This window comes from Pholcus phalangioides, unplaced genomic scaffold (genome assembly GCF_987345545.1).
Source record: "Pholcus phalangioides strain wild (caught in Gottingen) unplaced genomic scaffold, Ppha-v1.0 ptg000039l_1, whole genome shotgun sequence".
In the NCBI taxonomy this organism is placed as follows: Eukaryota; Metazoa; Arthropoda; class Arachnida; order Araneae; family Pholcidae; genus Pholcus; species Pholcus phalangioides.
In genome coordinates this window covers 19,597,222-19,617,169 of record NW_028301625.1, presented here as the reverse complement: position 1 = coordinate 19,617,169, position 19,948 = coordinate 19,597,222, and the positions used below count along the sequence as shown (strand labels likewise).

The 19,948-nt window shown below is 33.6% G+C and overlaps 1 protein-coding gene and 1 non-coding gene across 4 annotated transcripts in view; both read left to right on the top strand.

The window, feature by feature from the left end:
* The window catches only part of LOC149065661 (putative receptor-type tyrosine-protein phosphatase mosPTP-1), a 568,681-nt gene that overhangs the window by 275,810 nt on the left and 272,923 nt on the right, over positions 1–19,948 (top strand). The window lies entirely within an intron of this gene.
* On the top strand, positions 3,340–3,410 carry TRNAA-AGC (transfer RNA alanine (anticodon AGC)). The gene has a single exon. It is a non-coding gene; the product is annotated as a tRNA-Ala (tRNA).

Genomic DNA, 19,948 nt, shown 5'->3' with positions numbered 1-19,948 from the left:
CATTTTCAAATCAATGAAGTGGCCCGCACTCTCCAAAAGGTTGAGCAACTCCTTGCTGTATATTCTCCACTTACTTATCTTTTTAGAGTTGGTCATGTTGAAAATATGTAACGGATTATGGCGGTTATTCGAAATATACCAAAAGACGCAAGCTGAACGTAGTTTGGTGTTCTTGAATAATAAAAAAGCACATCTTTGCATTTTTCCTGGTTGCCAGCGATTACTAACGTGAGGTTTGTTTGGTGCAGTCCAAATTGTTTAGCAAATACAGCCTCTAAGATGACAATTCTTGTTGATTTTTGATGATTTATTCTACTCAGTTTTTGTTTAAGATATTATTTATATTATTCTGAGATACACTGGCTGGCTATAGTACAAAGCTCTATGTTTGAACTTTACATGTAACACTGAAATTCTAAATCATTAGAAATGTGAAATTTTTTTGAGTTGAAAACATCCCTCCTGCACGGAATTTCAATAGATATTTCTCCAACAATCTCACCAGAAACACAAATTTCACCGCAAAAATAATCTTTCTCGTGCTTTTTGGTGAATTTGGTGATCCATTGTTCCTACAACATCCTGTACATATTATTATACATTCAATTTATACTCAGTAGATTATAAAAACTGAGGTAAAAATTCAAAACATAAATTATCAAGTATTTTGATTGTGCCAACGTCAATTTCTATCCATCTTATGAACCAGAAAATAAAACCCAAAATATTAACCATATTCTCTAGAGACCATATATAAAACATATTTTAAGCATTTGGGTGGTCTCATATCTTATCATTTCCTTTCTCAAAAGTTGAACCGGATTTCCATGGAAATATACAGAAATACACAATTGATCAAAACCTCAGAAAAAGAGCATGGAAACGGAAAGAACAGATTTTCATATAATATTAGAATAGAAATAAATCCAGAATAGAAAACTTTGATTCATATATAAAAAAATCCTGCTATCCAATATCAGAATGCATATTTTTGGTTTTATATAAATATTATATATCAGATTAAATTACATATTATTATGAGTTTTTTTTTTTTCGAAGCAAACACAAAAATTTCAACCTTATATTAAGGAATAAAGTTTTGACCATTAGATAGGAATAAAAGCGACTTCTAACGTTGAATTCCCTTTTCTCTTGAATAAAAACATCTTATATAGAAGAATGTATTTTTTTAAGAACGAGAGCGCATGAGCCATGTTCAAATTTTCGTAATATTCATGTAAAATTTAGAATTATTTGTTCGAGGAGAAATGAAATTTCTATCAAAAGATTCATTTAAATGCAAATAGCATTTTATACTGTCTAGAATAATATAAACAGCAAAAAAGCTGAAATATAAATTTTTAGATTTATCATAAATTGCTGTCTTTCTGTCGTATTCGCTTAATAACTTTTGAGAATAAGATATCTATAAAAATAAAAATGCATGTTTTACCTTTTTATTTTTTCATTCTATTTAAGATATGGAACCTAATCGATCGAGTCACAGTAGGTTTAAGTAATTCAATTTGGTTGTTTCGTAGTGGAATAGAATCATGTCACGTAAACAGATTTTGAAGTAGAATTATCTGACTTTTGTAGAATGAATGAAATACTTAAAAACATTTAGATCCATGAGCTGAAGGAACGTGAATCAAACCCAGTGTGGTCCGTTTACCTGAAAAATTCACTGCAAATATTTCAGCTGCGACCAAATGAGAAAATGAAATACACAGTACATTTTACAAAAGTTTTGATATTGTGCTCTACAATTGGGAGTGATAATTCGTGCGTGTTACATCAGAGGCCATTACGCGTTCGGAGACAAAAGCCTTTGAAGAAAAAAAAACAATACTCGTAGGCTCACCGTCCAGTTCAATCTCGCAGCTCCAGCTAGGTCATCCGGCCAAGTAATCAGAGTATTGCCAACTTAGTTGTTTTATAACTAGATCTGGTCTCTTTTTTCGGCCACTTAGTTGGGGAAAATACCCATCTAGTTGTTTTTCTTATTGTTTTTGTAGTCTTTTTCAAAAATATTCCTGTGTACTAGTAGACTGTTAGTAAATTACGTGAAAATACGGGACGTATGTGGTCATCTAAATAATTACTAAAATTAATTCCGGTTGTTTTCAGTCTGATTTTTAGTTGTTTTTGATGAAGAATCTAGTTGGAAAAATTTTTGCCTGTTTTGGCAACACTGCAAGTGACTCATTCGGCAGTGGTCCTTTGACGATCGAGGTACATCAGCAGTGGTCTTTCGATGACCAAATTTATTTAGCAGTGGTCTTTCGATGACCAAATTTATTTAGCAGTGGTCTTTCGATGACCAAATTTATTTAGCAGTGGTCTTTCGATGACCAAATTTATTTAGCAGTGGTCTTTCGATGACCAAATTTATTTAGCAGTGGTCTTTCGATGACCAAATTTATTTAGCAGTGGTCTTTCGATGACCAAATTTATTTAGCAGTGGTCTTTTGATAACCAAGGAGTTATGTAAAAGAGTTATTGTTAGAAGTGGTTATCAAAGAGAGCTCATCCAACAGTGTTTTTTTTTGCTATTAAGTAACCCATCCAGTAATGGTCCTTTGATGACCAAGAATTGCTTGCGACTGAGTTCCTTGAACACGAAGCCACTCTAAACAATCCTTTCATGACGTGCATCGCCCAGGCTCTATCGACAATTGTCAATTTTAGCTATTGCCCCGGATGAGGGACTGGGCAATGACTATAACCAATCAAGAGTACCGTAACACATTCCAACACCGGCGTCGTGCCATAAAGAACAAACATTCAGGAATGTTGAGTACAGGTGTTGCGTTTTGGCCTCCCAAAAGTGTCCCAATAAACAGCCAAACATCTCATTAATCAATTCACTGTGAAGTATTGGAACATCCGCCCTACATTTCTGACCAATCATTCTGTTTTATTCATTTTTTTTCATTCTAAAAGCATCTTAACCCACTCCCACTTGTTAATACAATATATATGGAAAACTGGCTGTATGAAGAGATATTGATGTTTATTTAGGACAGGCAAATTCATCTCTGTCCTCGTGGGGACTCGAACCCCAGTATCTCGTATGGCAGACGAGTGTGCTGCCTCTAAGCTATGAAAGCAATTGGAATAGAAATCCCTCTTTGGAGCGTATATTATATGCAGAGAATGCCTTAGTGAAATGCTAACATTCCGCTAATAGATGGCGATGTATATGTACTACTATATATGCGTTGCCATCTGGTGTCCTTGATGTTATCTGTGAGCCATAAGCGGAATGTTGCCGCCGTCCATCGTACAGAGCCATTCTGCATATGATATACGCTCCAAGAAGAGAATATTCTATCCGCTTTCATAGCTTAGAGGTAGAGCACTCGTCCAGCATACGAGAGACCGGGATTCAAGTCCCCGTGAGGGCAGCGATTAATTTTCCTTTCCTGAAAAACATCAATATCTTTTCATACAGCCAGTTTCCCGTACATATTGAGTTTTTATCTTGAATTTTATTACCAATTCCCTCAATTTGGTGTGTTTTTATGAATCTCAGAACACTTAAAATTTCAGCAGCTCTCCAAAAATGACATCGAAATCAACTCTTTCTAGATTCAAAATTATTGAACTTTTCTAGTTATATTTTCTATTGAAATGACCCTAAAACATATACTTCTAAAATACCAAAAAAAAAATTGAGAAAAGAAATGGGTATAATGGGGTTTTTATTTTATCATGTATTTGCCATGCATATTCAAAATATACACGGGACCATAGAGGGTTAAAGGCCGGAGGTTAGCCTCTGATGCTGACGTAAGAACACTGAAAGTTTGGTTGCTTTCTTTTCGGAACCACTTTCTTTAAGGAAGACATGCACCGACTCAAGAAACTATAAAAACTCAGAAATACACATCCGTTAGAAAGTAAATACAATCGTCAGAAACTCTCTTTGATCAACTCTTATGTGTAATGTAATGCTAATATTTTATAACTTCGGATCCAATTTCGATATGCAATCGTCGTTTTCCTATTAAATTTTTTAGTGGTTGTTTTATTGTTATTTTCCTCTAAAACGGAGCAGATTTCATCAATATTCGATGCAGGTAGTGTTTCCAAAAATGGCAAGTTTTCGTGCGTGCTTTGTTCTTTGAAACTGGTAGTTTGTAAGAGTTTTTATTGAGACATCTCAGCTTCCTTATCGCCTTCTATTCTTGACTCGTACGACATTTCTTTTATTTTACATTCTTTTCTCTTCTTTTTTTTTGTCAAGACTGTTTCTCTTTTCATGTCGTGAATGTTCAAAAAATACGGAAAATAACAATCAGTTGTACATATTCTTGTGAATTCTTTTTTCCTTTTTCTAACGAGTTCTCATTTACGCTAGGCTTTCCCCACCTTGTTGCAATTTCCGGCGATGGAAGCGGCAGCAATGAATGAGCAAAAGCGCTCGAAAGTCATCAGGAACACTTTGGCTCTTTGCCCTCGCAACCTGGCAGACGCCGTTTTGATTTATGAAAAGGATATTTTGAGTAATGTAATTACCACCAAATATCCCTTCCCTACTCCAGTCGGGTTTTGCTCAGAGAAATACAGCAGTTCTTGCGTTAAATTTAATTTCTACGTGTCACGGAATGAACATTACACTTTCTGCTTGTTAGCTATGCTCCAGGCATGAAACCACGAAACATCCGACTCTACCTTGCTATATAAAGAGAGACAAGGCTACAAAAAAAAGGTCTGTATGAATTCTTACTGTTTTCTGTGTGAACGGAATAAAGAAAAAACTTCCAGAAAAAAATGATTCGGAAAGATGAAAGTTTGTTTGGTGGTAAGCATTCCGGGAAGTCACGTCTCCTGTTCTTAGTTTCCGGGAAACATAAAAATATTGGAATCCATTTAATCTCGCAAAGCTTTCTCATTACCTTTCCAGATAGCGTTGATGCACGGGATAGAATTGCGTTTATTGCAGTCACTAGCAAACAAGGGTATCTATACCGCCACACTCGCCATCGTAATGGATCCATTAAAAAATTCTTTTCTATTTGATATTCAAAAGAAACATTTTCATATATAATAATTTCATAAGAAAAAAAGACTGGGAAAATCTACCATAAAAAACGTGGGAATCAAATAATTCACAACATATTCGGGGGCGAAACAGTTTGATACGAATACCGTTTTACTCGTCAAAATATTTTTACTTTTACAATTTTGTTAATGGATTGATGCTTCAGTTACGTGCCATTCATTTTTCGATATTTTAACAAGGATTCATGTGTCGCAAAGTTTCATTGATTTATTTCGTGGATCAAATGTAGGAAATTTGATTTTAATGCAATATACAGGATATCCAGGCTATAGGTAGCACATTGCTCCAAGTTTTTTACCAAATTTTTCTACTAAGGTCACGCATGTGCTCTGCTGGCAGCTGCTTTTTTCATAGCACTCGCGTTCTACCTGCCAATTAGCATGTGGATGTCGCAACTAAGGTTCAGTATATGTTTTGGTTAGCTGAATTTGAATCTGGATGCATGTTAAATGTCATGTGCGAACTGAGATGAGTCTCACATCAGTATCAACAGTATATGTCTGCAGCAGTTGATTCAATGAAGCTTTATAAGCTAATAAACACATAGTAAGAGCACTGAAAGAAACACATAGCACTGAAAGATTATACACAACACTAGATACGCGCTCAGACTGTTAGGTCACACACTTCCGGCACAACTCACCAGGTAGTAAATTGCTCATGGCGATAGACCTGAGTTGTGCTCGGTTGGAAAGAAAGGAAGAACCCAATATAAGAGCATATATCAGGAAAAAAAACTAATGATATATAATACACTGCCTATAAGAGTATTATGGTTGCCTTATCTAAGTATGAATAGCTTCTCTTTATCCCACTATGGTCCATCCTATCCATCCCATTGAAAAATTTAAACACTTCGATCATATCCCCCGACACACGCGTTCTTCAAATGCAAACATATTCAAGAAATCAAGTCTTTCTCCATAGCTCAAGCCTTGTGTGCCAACAAGAGCACCCGTGTAGCGCTTCATTGCATCCCCCTCAACCAGTAAAATCCCTATATCCTACATGAAAAAAGAAACTTTTTATATTGTAGACATGTACAAGACCATGCATTTTTCATTCCAACGCTAATTACAATAATTTATCTTTACTTCAAAATCAGAAAAATACACTTTAAAAAATACGGTATAACAAGATAAATTCAGTTTTTTTTTAAAGAAATTATTTTTTTCTGAAATAAGGAAATACGTAAAGAATATGATGTGTGTATTGAAAAGAATGCGGAGAAAAAGAAATTGTACGTGGGCCTTTTACCTTTTTGATCAATACGCAAAATTAAGTTTAAAAGTTATTCTCGAAATATCTCATTTCATTTCTTCACTTTTTTTTGTACATTAAATTTCATTTGAAGTCGCTTAATTCTTTTGAATCCTTTCAAAATAGCGCGTATCCGGAGGATGGCTTCGAATATTCAATTTTTATATTGAATGGAAATTTTCTCGTCGGACACTGCCGTCGCCAGTTCATATAAAATGATTTTTGTGTTTCTCCATATTATAATTTTTTTTCTCCCCCTCCATTCGGCACACGTTTTCTTTGTATTTTTCCTCTTAAAAAAAGCAGTTCATATGTATGAAACCTTGGTTCTCTCCGAATGAAATATATATAATAATCTTAGCAATGATCCTGATGCGCATCTGTCATCAGAGTCTTTGTTCGCTTATTTAAAAGATGCCCGAGAGCTTTTCAGAGAAATCTCCATTCAAATCTTCGAACTTTATTAGCATATTAGTGGAGGGGAGGGATACTGGTTGCAGAGATAAATCTCTTTCTGAATCTTTCGGGTCTTTTATTTACGAAATAGCGAAATTAACGACGACATTCATAACGTGTTTATTACTTTGAAGGGAAGGAGTTGTTCGAGGAATATATGTATGTGCCATACCGAGAACCTTTTCGAAAAGGAAATCATTTTACTCGCCTTTTGCGTTACATTTTCTAAGGAAGGAAGGATATACGGAAGGAAAGACCGCAAAAGAGATGGATGCCACGGGTGAGTAAATGGATTGATGGTCGGCAAGCTAAACGATAATACTACCTAGAAAATCCATAAACCACGTCTGAGTTCGAATAAGAATGTTATTCATCTTAAAAATACTGGGTATATAGTTTTACTGTGAATTTTAATATCGTTTTGTTGCGTGCATTGCTCTCATTTTCTGTACCGCTTTTAACCCTTTATTTGGCAATGTTGCTCTCAAAAAAGCAACAACGGTTTCGTATATTTTTCAAGTAAAGACATTTTGTATTTTGAGCTTGTTTCGGCATTTTGATGCTTCTAAACAACTCCTAAACATTCGATTATTACTTGTGAGCTGTTCATGAAGTTTCTATAATTACCAACAAAATGGCTCAAAGGTACACGTCTCTTATTTCTTGACAAGCCAAGCGAGAACGATTTTTGACCTTTGCATTTTGGAGTGAAATACCATGTGTGGAGGAAACATATTGCTGTACATTCTTCAAGGATGATAGAAAAGTAAGTTAGCAAGCAATAAATGTAATTTTTGTATTAGTCTAATCTATGTAAATCATATAAATACAGTGTGTTTCTTAAAATTCAACACCACTTTTTTCTTAAATATTGACACTATATTTGTTTTTGTCATGTAATAGTAATCAGGATACCTCATTTGCTTGATATGACCCCTCAAAATGTTTTTTCTCCTGGATATTTCTATGCTTGCCAACTAAAGGATTAGTATTTTCAAAGAAGAATTAACCCCTTTACGATCACGGACGAAATATTTCGTACGAACGCCAGTGAAATGAATTCAGTCCAGTTCTTTATGTTTTCTTTCCTCTCTCCTCACCATAGCAAAGCTTTATTGTAATCCTATGAACCGAAGTCGTTTGTTTTCCTCCCGTTTTTTCGATACTCCTGTTAGTGATTTTTTTCTCCACATATAATATATATTTCTACTATATACATATAAGAGCGAAAGAAAACATGTAGGGTAAGGGACAAAAGAGTACTACTTCTGGTGTATATTCTCTTATCTACTTATCTATTATACTGTTTTTCCTTTTCTATTTTGTTCTTCCTTTTCTTCTATTTCTTTCTTTCGCCTTTCTTCATTTTTCTGACGTATGGTTAGGTTAGGACAAGGTTACCAGATTTATCATCGATGCGTCAAATAGAGATCAGCCAAATTTACTGCCAAAACACGTCTACGTGAAAGTATTAAGATATCCGACCGCGTTTAAGACGTCATTTTGACGAAAATATCTTCTTTTTTTTCAATTCTTATGAATTTTCCATTTCTTGTAATTCCAAAACAGGCCTTTTTTGTTTAGACGCTTAGAACCAAAGTTACGCCAACTTTAGCGTTGCGTTTTTTCATCAAGTAATCTGTGAATAAAAACTTTAAACGCGTTTTACGAAAAAAATTCCGTTTTTGACATTTTACTTGAGTATGAAACATGAGTCATAAAAATCTATCGATTGTATCATTACAAGGTTTTAATACGGCAATCTATCATATAATGTTCAGGTTATTGAACCAAAATTGCAGGTCTATCACATGTATTTGTCTAATTAGTGTTTTATACACTATATGTGTTAAATGAAATTTCAAAAATTTCACATGTACATCAACAGATTTGGGTGTAACTCATGAGAGTAACATACAATGCTTTACATTTTGATACGCATCCTGCATCATCACTAGACAAATATACCGTGAAAATAAAACATTTCATTCACAGAACTCTTTGCAATCGTGTTTCGTATATTACATTATTGTTGCTCGAATTAGACATAAAAAATTGCTTTTCATAGAAAATGACATAGGTATTCCAAAATGTATTATTCTTTTCACCATTTTGAGACAATTCTGCCAAAAAATATTATTAAAGTTATCTACAGTTCAACACACTAGCATTTTATAGAAAATTGCGAAGAAAAGTAGTCGGATACCTTAATTAAGATTTATTCAAAACCTGGTTGCGATCCGAAACGTTACTTCGCTTTCTATTATCCAATAAACATCGAAGATTGAACGCCATCATCATCTGTTGAACACTTCCACTTCTTTTATGGTAGCCACATCAATACATTCCATTGTGACGCCTCGCGTTTTCTTGACAGAAAATTTTCAATTTGCTTGCACCGAAGTCCCAGACTTAAAAAAAAAAACATATTCAAAACAATGGCGTATCATTTGTATAACATCAGTGATATTTATGACTTACAAAGGGTATTTTATATCTAGAATAACTTATTCGAGACATGTCCTTCTCCTTGTTATAATATTAAAGAAAATCCCAAGTACTTTTTTATAACTTAAACGTTAATTGGTTCACCAATGTATTGATTAAATCTGTAAAAAAAATTCCTTAAAAGAAATCACTACTATTGAATTTACCGACCATATATTAAATTGGCCATTATACGTTTAAACACACGAGATAAGAAAAAAAATCGTATTATCTTTTCATGTCGTACAAAAAAAAGTTTTTTTTTGTTGGAATTTCATTTTCGGTAGTACGTGTAATATGCGAAGGAAAAATGCTTAAGTTGAATTGTTTCGTGTACCACACACTCATACATGCATTCTCTCCGGAACGTTGTAGAATATTCGCTAACGTCAGCAGTGTTTGACATTAATTATCTTGGATCTTTTCTTAAGTTTGCCTTTCTCTCACCGATCATCTGCACTTCACTCTTTTCAAATATTTAATAAGGGTTTTTACCCCCACGTTATTCCATATTTTTCTGTGTTCAAATCAATTTTCTTTCTGTTAAACCCATTTTATTCGATCTCGTTCGCGTATCCCCTCACTAGATAAAATATTTTCTCAACGACTTTCTTCGAAAAAAAAAATGCCTTTTCCCATTATTTATTTTATTTTCTCTTTCTCTCTCTCTTAAATATCACGGATACCTTAAGGGAGTCTTTAGGGCAAAAGTCGAAATTACACGAGACACTACTTTAAATAAACACGTTCTTTTTCCCCTCTTTACATAATCGAATGAGAAATGCAATTTCTATTTTTCTTTTTCTTTTGTATATTGATCAAATAACACCTACGATTTCGTCTTCGTTGAGACATATTTAGAATATAGGAGATCAAAATGTTACATTTCTTACTGAAATATCAATTCAATGTGAATAGAGAGCACATTTATCATTTCATGAAAATGTTTAATTTAATTTATTCTAGATATTTTAGAGTTTTCTCAAAAATGAAGAAGAATATTCAATTTGTTTGATTTCAAAATTGGCCGTAAGCCTGAAAAATTCGAAATTTTTCTGAAAAAAGTAATCCACGTGGCTCAAAAGTTTATCTATCCGTTCTAAATGAAGACAAATCCAATTACAGTCTGTCAACTTGGATAACTCTGTATCTTGGACACCTCCCTACATTGGATGTTTTGAATGGAAGCGACCATAATCTTGCAACACAGAATGTCCATAATTCTGTACTCTATTCCTTTATCCAACTTGGACAGATTTTAATGGAACCGTAGGTGTCCAACTTCAACAGATTTTACTGTATATTCAATTGATGCAAATATATGTCTCTATGTTCAAGTAAATTTTCTTTCTGTTCCAACTATTTTATTCGATCTCGTTAGCTATCGATCCCTTACTAGATAAAATATTTTCTCAACGACTTTCTTCGAAATGCTTTTTCCCCATTATTTATTTTATTTTCTCTCTCTCTTAAATATCGCGGATACCTTAAGGGGCCTTTAGGGCAAAAGTCGAAATTACATGAGACACTACTTTAAATGAACACGTTCTTTTCTCTCTTTATATAATCGAATGAGAAATACAGTTTCTATTTTTTCTCTCTTTTTTATATTGATCAAATAACACCTACGATTTCGCCTTCGTTGAGAGATATTTAGAATACAGGGGATCAATACTGTTAAATTTTTTTATTGAAATATCAATTCAATGTGAATAGAGAGTATATTTATTATTTCCTGAGAATGTTAAATTTGATTTTATTTTAGATATTTTCTAAGAGTTCTCTCAAATTATATTTTTTTCTCCACTTAGAGCTTACATGTCTACAGCACTTTATATATTTTTCAAATTTTCTCCCCATGTTAACTACCCAAAGTACCATCACTGTGGTTGTCACAGTGTAATGATATTTTGTTTATTCCCCCCTTTCTTCTTTCGTTTTCTTTCCTATAATTATTCTATTACTTGTTTATCATTTATACTGTGAATTCATCGATTTGTGTATGTATTAAATATCCAGTATGAGCCTTTCCTGGCTCCTTCGGTATAGTTCCTTCAATTGAATATGTATTTTTTATGCTTGAATAAACGAATAGCTAAATAAATAATAAAAAGTAAATACAGGATATTCAATTCGTTTTGCATTGTTCTTGACATGATTGTACTTTCAAAATTAGCTGTATACCTTAAAAATTCGATGTTTTCCTGAAGAAAGTAGTCTATGCGTCTCAAAAGTTAATCTGCTCATTGTTTATGGATAGATAAACTGACTGACTTACTGTCATAAAATGTCATAAAAAGGATAAATAAAATGAAGAAGAATCCAACTACAACCTGTCAACTTTGACAACTCTGTATCTTGGACACCTCCCTATATTGGACGTTTGGACACGGAATGCTCACAATTCTGTACTATTCTCTATATCAAACTTCGATTTTAATGGAACCGTAAGTGTCCAACTTGAAAACATTTTACTTTATATTCAACTGATGCAAATTTCCCTTCGAGTTCAAGTACCATACTGAGGTCGATCTGTGTCTCTTAACAGGGGAAAAAGACGTATTCTCGTCCAAATTTGCCGCCGTGTCGATGACAAATGTACGTGTCCCAAACAGATATACAGAGTAATTAGAATTTGGTTTTGTAATCTGTTATATCTCGTCAAGACAAGTTGACCTGAATACGTCTTTGTGTTTGGGTACCAACCAGCCAAACGACAGGGTTGCCCAACCTTCTAGAAAGTGCGGGCTACTCGAGTGATTTGGAAAACTGTCACGTGCCATTTGAGTTTGGTTTGGAAATGAGTCACGGACCACCATGTAATAAAATGTTTCATAATATTTGATTCTTTTACATTTTTAATACTTTAATGAAAATTTTAAAACAAAAATCCGATCATCTTTTTACCTGGAACTTATCTACTCGGAGTTTTGATGAAATTTTAATCACAGCGACAATGTAAAATCTATAATATAGGAACCTATATTGGTGAGACAACCACTGTTTAATCACCATCACATAGAAATAGAGTGAAACAGAACTTGTGAGAACAATATAATTTGTGCTTCTTTTTTCACAAGCAACTAAACTTGAACTTGAAATCGCAGGCCACACCAGATGACTCCGAGGGCCACGGGTTGAGCATGATGCTTTACGGCAGAAGTTGCGTCCCATAGGCACTGTTTGTTTTTCGAAATTAGTGAAATCAGTGACGCAATAACTGCATTTATAACAGGACTGTAGGTGGCTTTGTATGACCCATCTAGAAAGCCCCTGCGAATTAAGTTCGGGTCGTTGCCCATAGCCCAAGAATTCCTGCGTATAAGTGGATTTGTATGAACAATCTCGGAAGCCCCTTCGAATCAATTATGGGTCATTGCCCATACCTCAAGAATCTCTGAGTGAGCAGTAGGCCTACAACAGTACAAATATTAAAACATCACATTTCACTCAGAATTTGTAATTTAGATTGCACCATTAAAAATTCACACACTCAGACTGTTAGATACACACACACTTCCGACTTCCGGCGCAACTCAATCGATAGTAGATTGTCTATGGCGATAGACCGGAGTTGTGCTCGGTTGGAAAAAATGTTTTATAATCCCTATTTGTAAACGGATTTGTATAACCCATCTTGGAAACCCACTGTGAATCAAGTTTGTGTCGTGACCCACAGCTCAAGAAGCTGTAGGTGAATTTGTACGACACACACACACACACATCTCGGAAACCCCTTTGAATCAAGTTTGAGTCATGACCCGTAGCTCAAGAATCCGTGGCTGTTAGAGGAGTTGTCGAAAGCCCCTGCGACCTAAGTTTGGGTCGCGACCCATAGGATAAGAACGTTTGCTTTACGAGATGCATTAGACGTATCCGCGTCCAAATTTATGCCCGTGTCGATGACGCAGCTCACCGCAATTTCATTTTACACTCTGAAGTACAACGAAAAAAAAAAGGTTACACATTGTCTAAGTTCTCATTAAATATTTGTTAGCGTGAGATTCTCGAGCATTCGTGCAGCTGATATGATGGTTCCACGACATCTGGTCACTCTCGCTATTTTTTATTTTCGTGGATGCCGTTAATAAAAAGCATATTTTTATAACAACGTTGTGGAGTGATGTTTGTGCGGGACAAGCAATATTTTGCCTAGTTAAGGCGATAAAGACAGCCTTTGTTTCAACCAGAAAAAAAAAAGAATAAGAAAACTTTGTTAAAATTCAACATGGCTAACCACGGGGTACTTTTTCCTCGGAGTTATTTCATCGTGGCCAGTGCTCTCTCTCTCTCTCTCTTTTAATGTATATATATCATAGGACCCCAAAAGGTTTTTCTTTTGTTTTTTCTTCTTCAATCTTAGCGTGCATACTGCATACCATGACAGACTCATTAATCCAGGACTCGTTGATTTTCCTTTTGTGAACAAAACTCTACCCCTAAGCAAAAATCCCCATCAGCATACAGGAAATTAGCATTTCGTCACTAATTGCCAACCCTAGTCACGATCCCGTGTTTTACAGCTGCCCCGAAAAATCTCGCGCGCTCGCCCTGTGAGATTCGACGCTGCAACACGCCATCGTGTTTTTCGGTTAGGCTAACGTGGTCACGAAACGTTCTCGTTATGGTAAACGCTACCCGAGCTCTTTTTTTTTTCTTCATATATATGCATACAAACGCCACTCGAATATAGATACATGCGAAAAGCTCCTGTTGTTTATCTTAGCTGTTGACGTCGTAAATTACGCATATACATACAATATTTTTCATTATTATTTTGAAGACAAACGCGTGTGATGTTATGAAAATCGGTGTAATTTTTATTAACACTGATACTGTTAGTGATAAAACAGTATTTTTGAATGTCATCGAAAATGTTAAACTAATCCCAACACAAGATATACGGAAAACAAGCTGTTGTGTGGAGATACTGCTTATTTGGAAAGAGAAATTAACCTATGTCTTTACGGGGATTCGAACGCATGCCTTTTCGTATTCAAGATAAACGTGCTACCACTACGCTATAGAATACCGGCGGAATATTACTTCCTTGGAGCGTATATATGCTGAACGGTACCGATCGATGGATGGTGGCAGAAATCAGCTAAATGACATTAAAGCCACTAGATGGTGACATATATACAGAGAAAGATAATAATGTAAATAGTTATTTGTCCTTATTACGTAGTCAATATTTTTGGTCTTCTATAGTTTCTGGCAAAGTTATTCATTTTGATTAAATATGTTTTCTTTAATTTTTAATCAAGATATATATATAGAAAACTGGCTGAAATTTCCTGTTTTCTGTATATCTTGAAGACGACATCTTTATCTGCGTAAACCCAACACAGTTTGCTGAGTTCAATGTATTGGGGTCATTTTCTGGCAATACTTAATCTGTCTTTGACAATCAAACCAATTTCAGGCTCTTCTGACAAAGGTTAGCCTCGCGTCTTGTCCAAAAAAAGTATTTCTATTATATTAAAAAAGTTACGTAAAAAAAATTCATTTATGATTAAACCCAGCACAGATTTTACTATAGTTTGAATCCCAAAGAGAGTAGTTATATATTTGGAAAGTAATATTACTTAAATACAATTATTTTATATGTGATTTTTGGAGATTGTCCAGCCTCTTTAAGGCCCTGTATAAGCGGTAACGATTTGAAAAAGATTTTTTTAAGATTTTTTTCTATACGTGTCAGTAACTATGAAAAAATTATCAACTCGAAAATAAAAATCATGCATTTAAGGGTTAAAAGCCTTCGGCCATATACAGGCTGTCCAGGACCTGTTTTGAAAAATTAAAAATAGAGACAAACGGCTTAAAGCACTTGAAAGAGAAGATTTCAATTTTTTTTTCACCTCTCGTCCTTACTTCAACTTTACGTAACACCCATGTTGAAAATAACACGGCAAAAAATGCTATATATATAGGATTGACATCCTCCTCGTCACTAAAGGTGCTCATCTAGAAATTCTGTAGAGCAAGTAAAACAAACTTTGAAACCCTCTCTTTCAAATTCGTCAAGCCGTTTGTCTCTACTTTAACAGCATTTTAAAATATATTAAAAAAAGCAGCTTTACTTCTGGATCACTCTGTGTATTAATTAGGAAAAATCTAGAATCATTTTCAGACATCGCATTGCTTATACTCATAAACTATTTCAGTCCCATCGCGTAAGATCTCAAGGGGGAAAAAAAACAAGCTATACATAAGCATATTCCAGTAAATCCATGCAGCGCACTCGCCTTAAAATCACATGTTGAATAGGCGAATTCCAACACCCACGACATTTCCCTAGTCCTTTTCATGCATTCAATTTTATGCAAAAAAAAAATCATAAAAGTCGAGTATTTTCTTTCATAATTCATTTTTTGCTACGTATTTGTCAGTAGAAAATTCAATAAAAGTGGACACTAACAGAAAAAGGAAAATACAATGTAAGCATTATTTCTGTTCTGTGTTTTTATTTATTTGTTTATTATTATTATTATTATTTTATATATCTTTTGCTCTTTTTCACGGAAAGAAACTGAACTCTTTTCTTTAGGCGTCATCTTGAAAGCGTGGATAGAGTCGGTAAAGTAAAAGCGGATTACACGTTTGTGTCAAACCTTGTTTGAAAGTCAACTCGACAAACGACTGACGTTTTTTTCTATATTTTCCTTTTCTTCAAGATGTGAAAAATCAACAACGAAAAATAATAATATATATATATATATATATATATTTTTTTTTTTTCGGTATTTTTCCTAAAAAAAATTTCTGAAAGTTTTTTTGGAAAGCTGAGGTTTTTGTGAAGTTGTCCAACGAAGCGTTCATGATTTTCATAACTTCGCTTTTCGTAGTTATGCTATTTTTATTAAAAATGTATTTTTGTTGGTTTTTCTTATGGAAAAATAATAATTTTCTAAAACTTTAGTTTATTAAAAAGAATATTTCTTTGTGTATTTTTTCATTCCTTCCTTCTCCGCGATAAAATATAACACAAAAATATTTGAAAATATTGCAAAATAATCTTTTGTTTCACGGTATCATTACTTTGCGTAATTTTATGCTACCATTTTAAATTAAAATAACAATTTTAGCATTTTTCAACATCCTTTATGTGTGTGTTTGTATCTTTTATTTACAAGGATAAATTTATTTTTAACGTTAAAACGTTAATATTTAACGTATAGGAGAAGCTGTTGTACCTTGACCATAGTAACACTCAAAATAGTTTTAATAATATTGTGGGGCGCGGTAGCCCGGTCGATAAGATGCTCGCCTAAAGTACCGAAGGATGTTTAGAGGTGTCGCGAGTTCGATACCCGGTTCGTCCTTGTCAGAAAACTTTCCTGACACAGGGGTACAACAAAAAACGGCGACTTGACCGCAGCAAACAATTGCTACCGCAGGGAGTCCCCCATCGAGGGGTTAGCGCACCAACCTCTCGATGAGTATAAAAAAAAACAAGCCTGCCGTTCGGAATCGGCAATAAATTGTAGGTCCCGGTCTAATTAGCCCCCGTGTGCAGAAAGTTTTTGCTGCGTTTCTTCTCAACATTGAAGTTTAGTGAACTATATTTAGTAATTGAAATTTATGTAATCACCTGATAAGCCATACCAAGTACTCAATCATACCAAGCATTGTGAAAAAAATTATTAATATTTTTTGCAAATGATGAAACATCATGTACCTTGAAACAAAAAAGATCGTGTTGTTCGAAACACAATTTTTTTTATTTTACCTTGAAACATTCAACTTCGTTAAATCTTCTTCTTTTGCTTTTAAATATAATTTATGTTCTAAATTTTAGTTCGACACTTTCTTTCCTATAAAAACTTCAACTACATCCATTTTTTCTCTTTTATTCACCTTCGGTTATTTCCTGGTCAAATTTGTTAAAAAAAGTTTACAGTGTGCGATGTGCCCAAGAAAAACTTTTACCTAGCGAATTTCCTTAGGAGGAAAGTTGAGAAAATACTCAATTGTTCATCCATGCCAGATATAGCAAATTTTGACATCACGGATGTTGTATCTCTACTGCAATCACCTAACATTAAGGGAACAGACAGAACTAAATATGTAAAAACATTTCATTTTCCTCTCCACAAGTATAATGTAGAATAATTATGCATTTCACCTATACATTTATGCGTTTCTCAACCTATGGTCCGCAGACCAGAAGTGATCCTCAACGATAGCATAGGTGGTCCGCGTAGGAAGACTTGATAAAATTATTTACCCGTTGTAATTGATATTACTACAGTATATAATATCCACATGGGTACAAATAAAATTATACATTCGAACTTGGATTCACCATGCGGCATCAACGAGAATGCAGGAATTGCGATCCTAAATACGTAATATCACTACTAATGGCCAAAAATTTTAATTTATTGCAATAAATTGATTAAATGCAATTTTCTGATTACTGCGAAAAATTTCGAAGGGTGTGGAAATAAATGGCTGCTACAAATCGCAGTAAACAAAAATTAATTTTACGAAAAAAATATTCAAATCATCTGATGACCATATTCATTGAGAAAATCAAATTCGGTAAACTGGATCTTTTGAATAATGTATCAGTAATCAATCCGTAAAATATACGGGACATCGTAAATTGTCATCAAAAACATTATCAGAGTTAGGTGCAATCACAAACCCTAACTAAAATTCCGAAAAAAAATTGACGTTACACCCGTGACAAATAAAAAAAAGGTATGGGATCCAATAAATGTCATTTGAATATTTATAATTTTTGCCAAAATTAACATAATTATCCCAATACAATTGATATTATAAACACGCTGTGTGCGTGTATTCACGACTTATTACAAATTCAAACAAGCATCGTTGAAAAAACGGGACAAATGTATAAAAAATATCGGAACAACGAAAATTACGGGAATTTCTCGTAATACGGGACACAAGTGGTTCGTCAAATTGTTTCAGACATTTTAACTGGTTCTTGTTTTCAGATAGGATGAGAAACACTGATCCATATAAAATACGTTCCTACCTCCATTATTGTTAACTTTGTGTGTATATATATAAATAATCATATAAATAATCATATTTGTGATTATAATGATGTTTGTGTAACTATTTTGACAGTTTTTTATTCCAAAAATATTATTTATATTACAAAAATACTCATTATATTGTTTTTCCAACAATATTTGTATTTTTTTGTCTTTGTATTTTTACCTCGTTTCAAAGTACAACAGTGCATGCTTCAGGATACAAGACCCTTTGTTTTAACTTGGAACATTTTTGCTCTTTAAAATATTTCATGATTACAGTAAGAAAGAAAGGAATTTAAAATTTATGTGATGTTTGATACAGTATACAAATACTCAAAATTAATTTAGTGAAATTTTATGGTAACAATTGACTGAGGGAAAAAAGTTTAAAAAATAATGTGACAAGTCATAACAGTCTTCCCTATATTAATTTATACAAACACACACACAAATCTTGAATCAACATTTATTTCCTCAATTTTAAGCATATCATAATATAATATATATATTTTTCTTACGGCTATGAATTGTTTCTCGTTAATTGGAATTACATGCACCGTTTTTTTCATTAACTAGAGAAATGAATAAATACATAATTAATTACAAATTAGGGAAGTGAAGAATTTTTGTTTTCGCCGTCGTCTTTTACGAGTTGTTTAAGTTGTTATACTGTGTTTATTATTGAAATTAGATTTCAAATACGTTTTTCCTGATTGTTAATGAATATTTGAAAAATGATGGTTATTATTTTTTGCGTGAATATTTAATTAATTGTATCTAAAGTCACGTTCAAGATATTTCTGAAACAAGTATCGTTTGAAATGCAAACAAATTGCGTCATATCATCGTTACACGTTATAGGGACCGTAAAATATAAACGGCAAATGAAACACCACAGAATTCAAAGAAAAATATCCGAAAATGTGTCGTTATATCCGAAGTCGTTGCATTTTGGTTGAAGTTAACGGGTCTCATACCTTTTACATGGTCAAAAAGCCTCAAAAACTATGACCTGGAATAAATATCATTCAATGTATTATTTACCAAATTGATTTATTTTAATTGTGGCACATATTATATTATCGCGATAACCGGTCCCGAATACCGAAGAAACGCTTTCTCAGGATGAGGAAGTAGTAAATTTCAAGTATAACTGATTACATTTTTGTAACGCACAAGCATAACTGATGAATTAATTATATATCACGTACTTAACTCATTTTATTGCCGACTTTTTATTTTTGTAAAAAAAAACAACCCAAGGACCTATAAGTAGTCCATACATATGAAATAATTTGTATCCATTGAATTGATGAAAAAAGTCAAAGGAATCAATTTACGTAGCGAATCTGGATCGCGTTTAAGCCGCAAAACAGCTACGGAATGTGATCGTTATATACGAAGTCATTGCATTTCATTAACTCTGAAAGCAAGGTTCATGAACATCAATCTCCATTGGAATTAGAATAGCCAAGTTTCACCGTACGTGATACGTGTATGCATTGGATAAAAAATCGTATATTTAAAGTTATTGTCTAATTTAATTTTTAAAGTTGATATCAAACTTTACCCTTAAAAAACAAACTAACTCCAGAGATACAATTTATTCAGTCTGTAAATACGAGAAAAGAAAATACACGGAAGGAGAATACAAAAA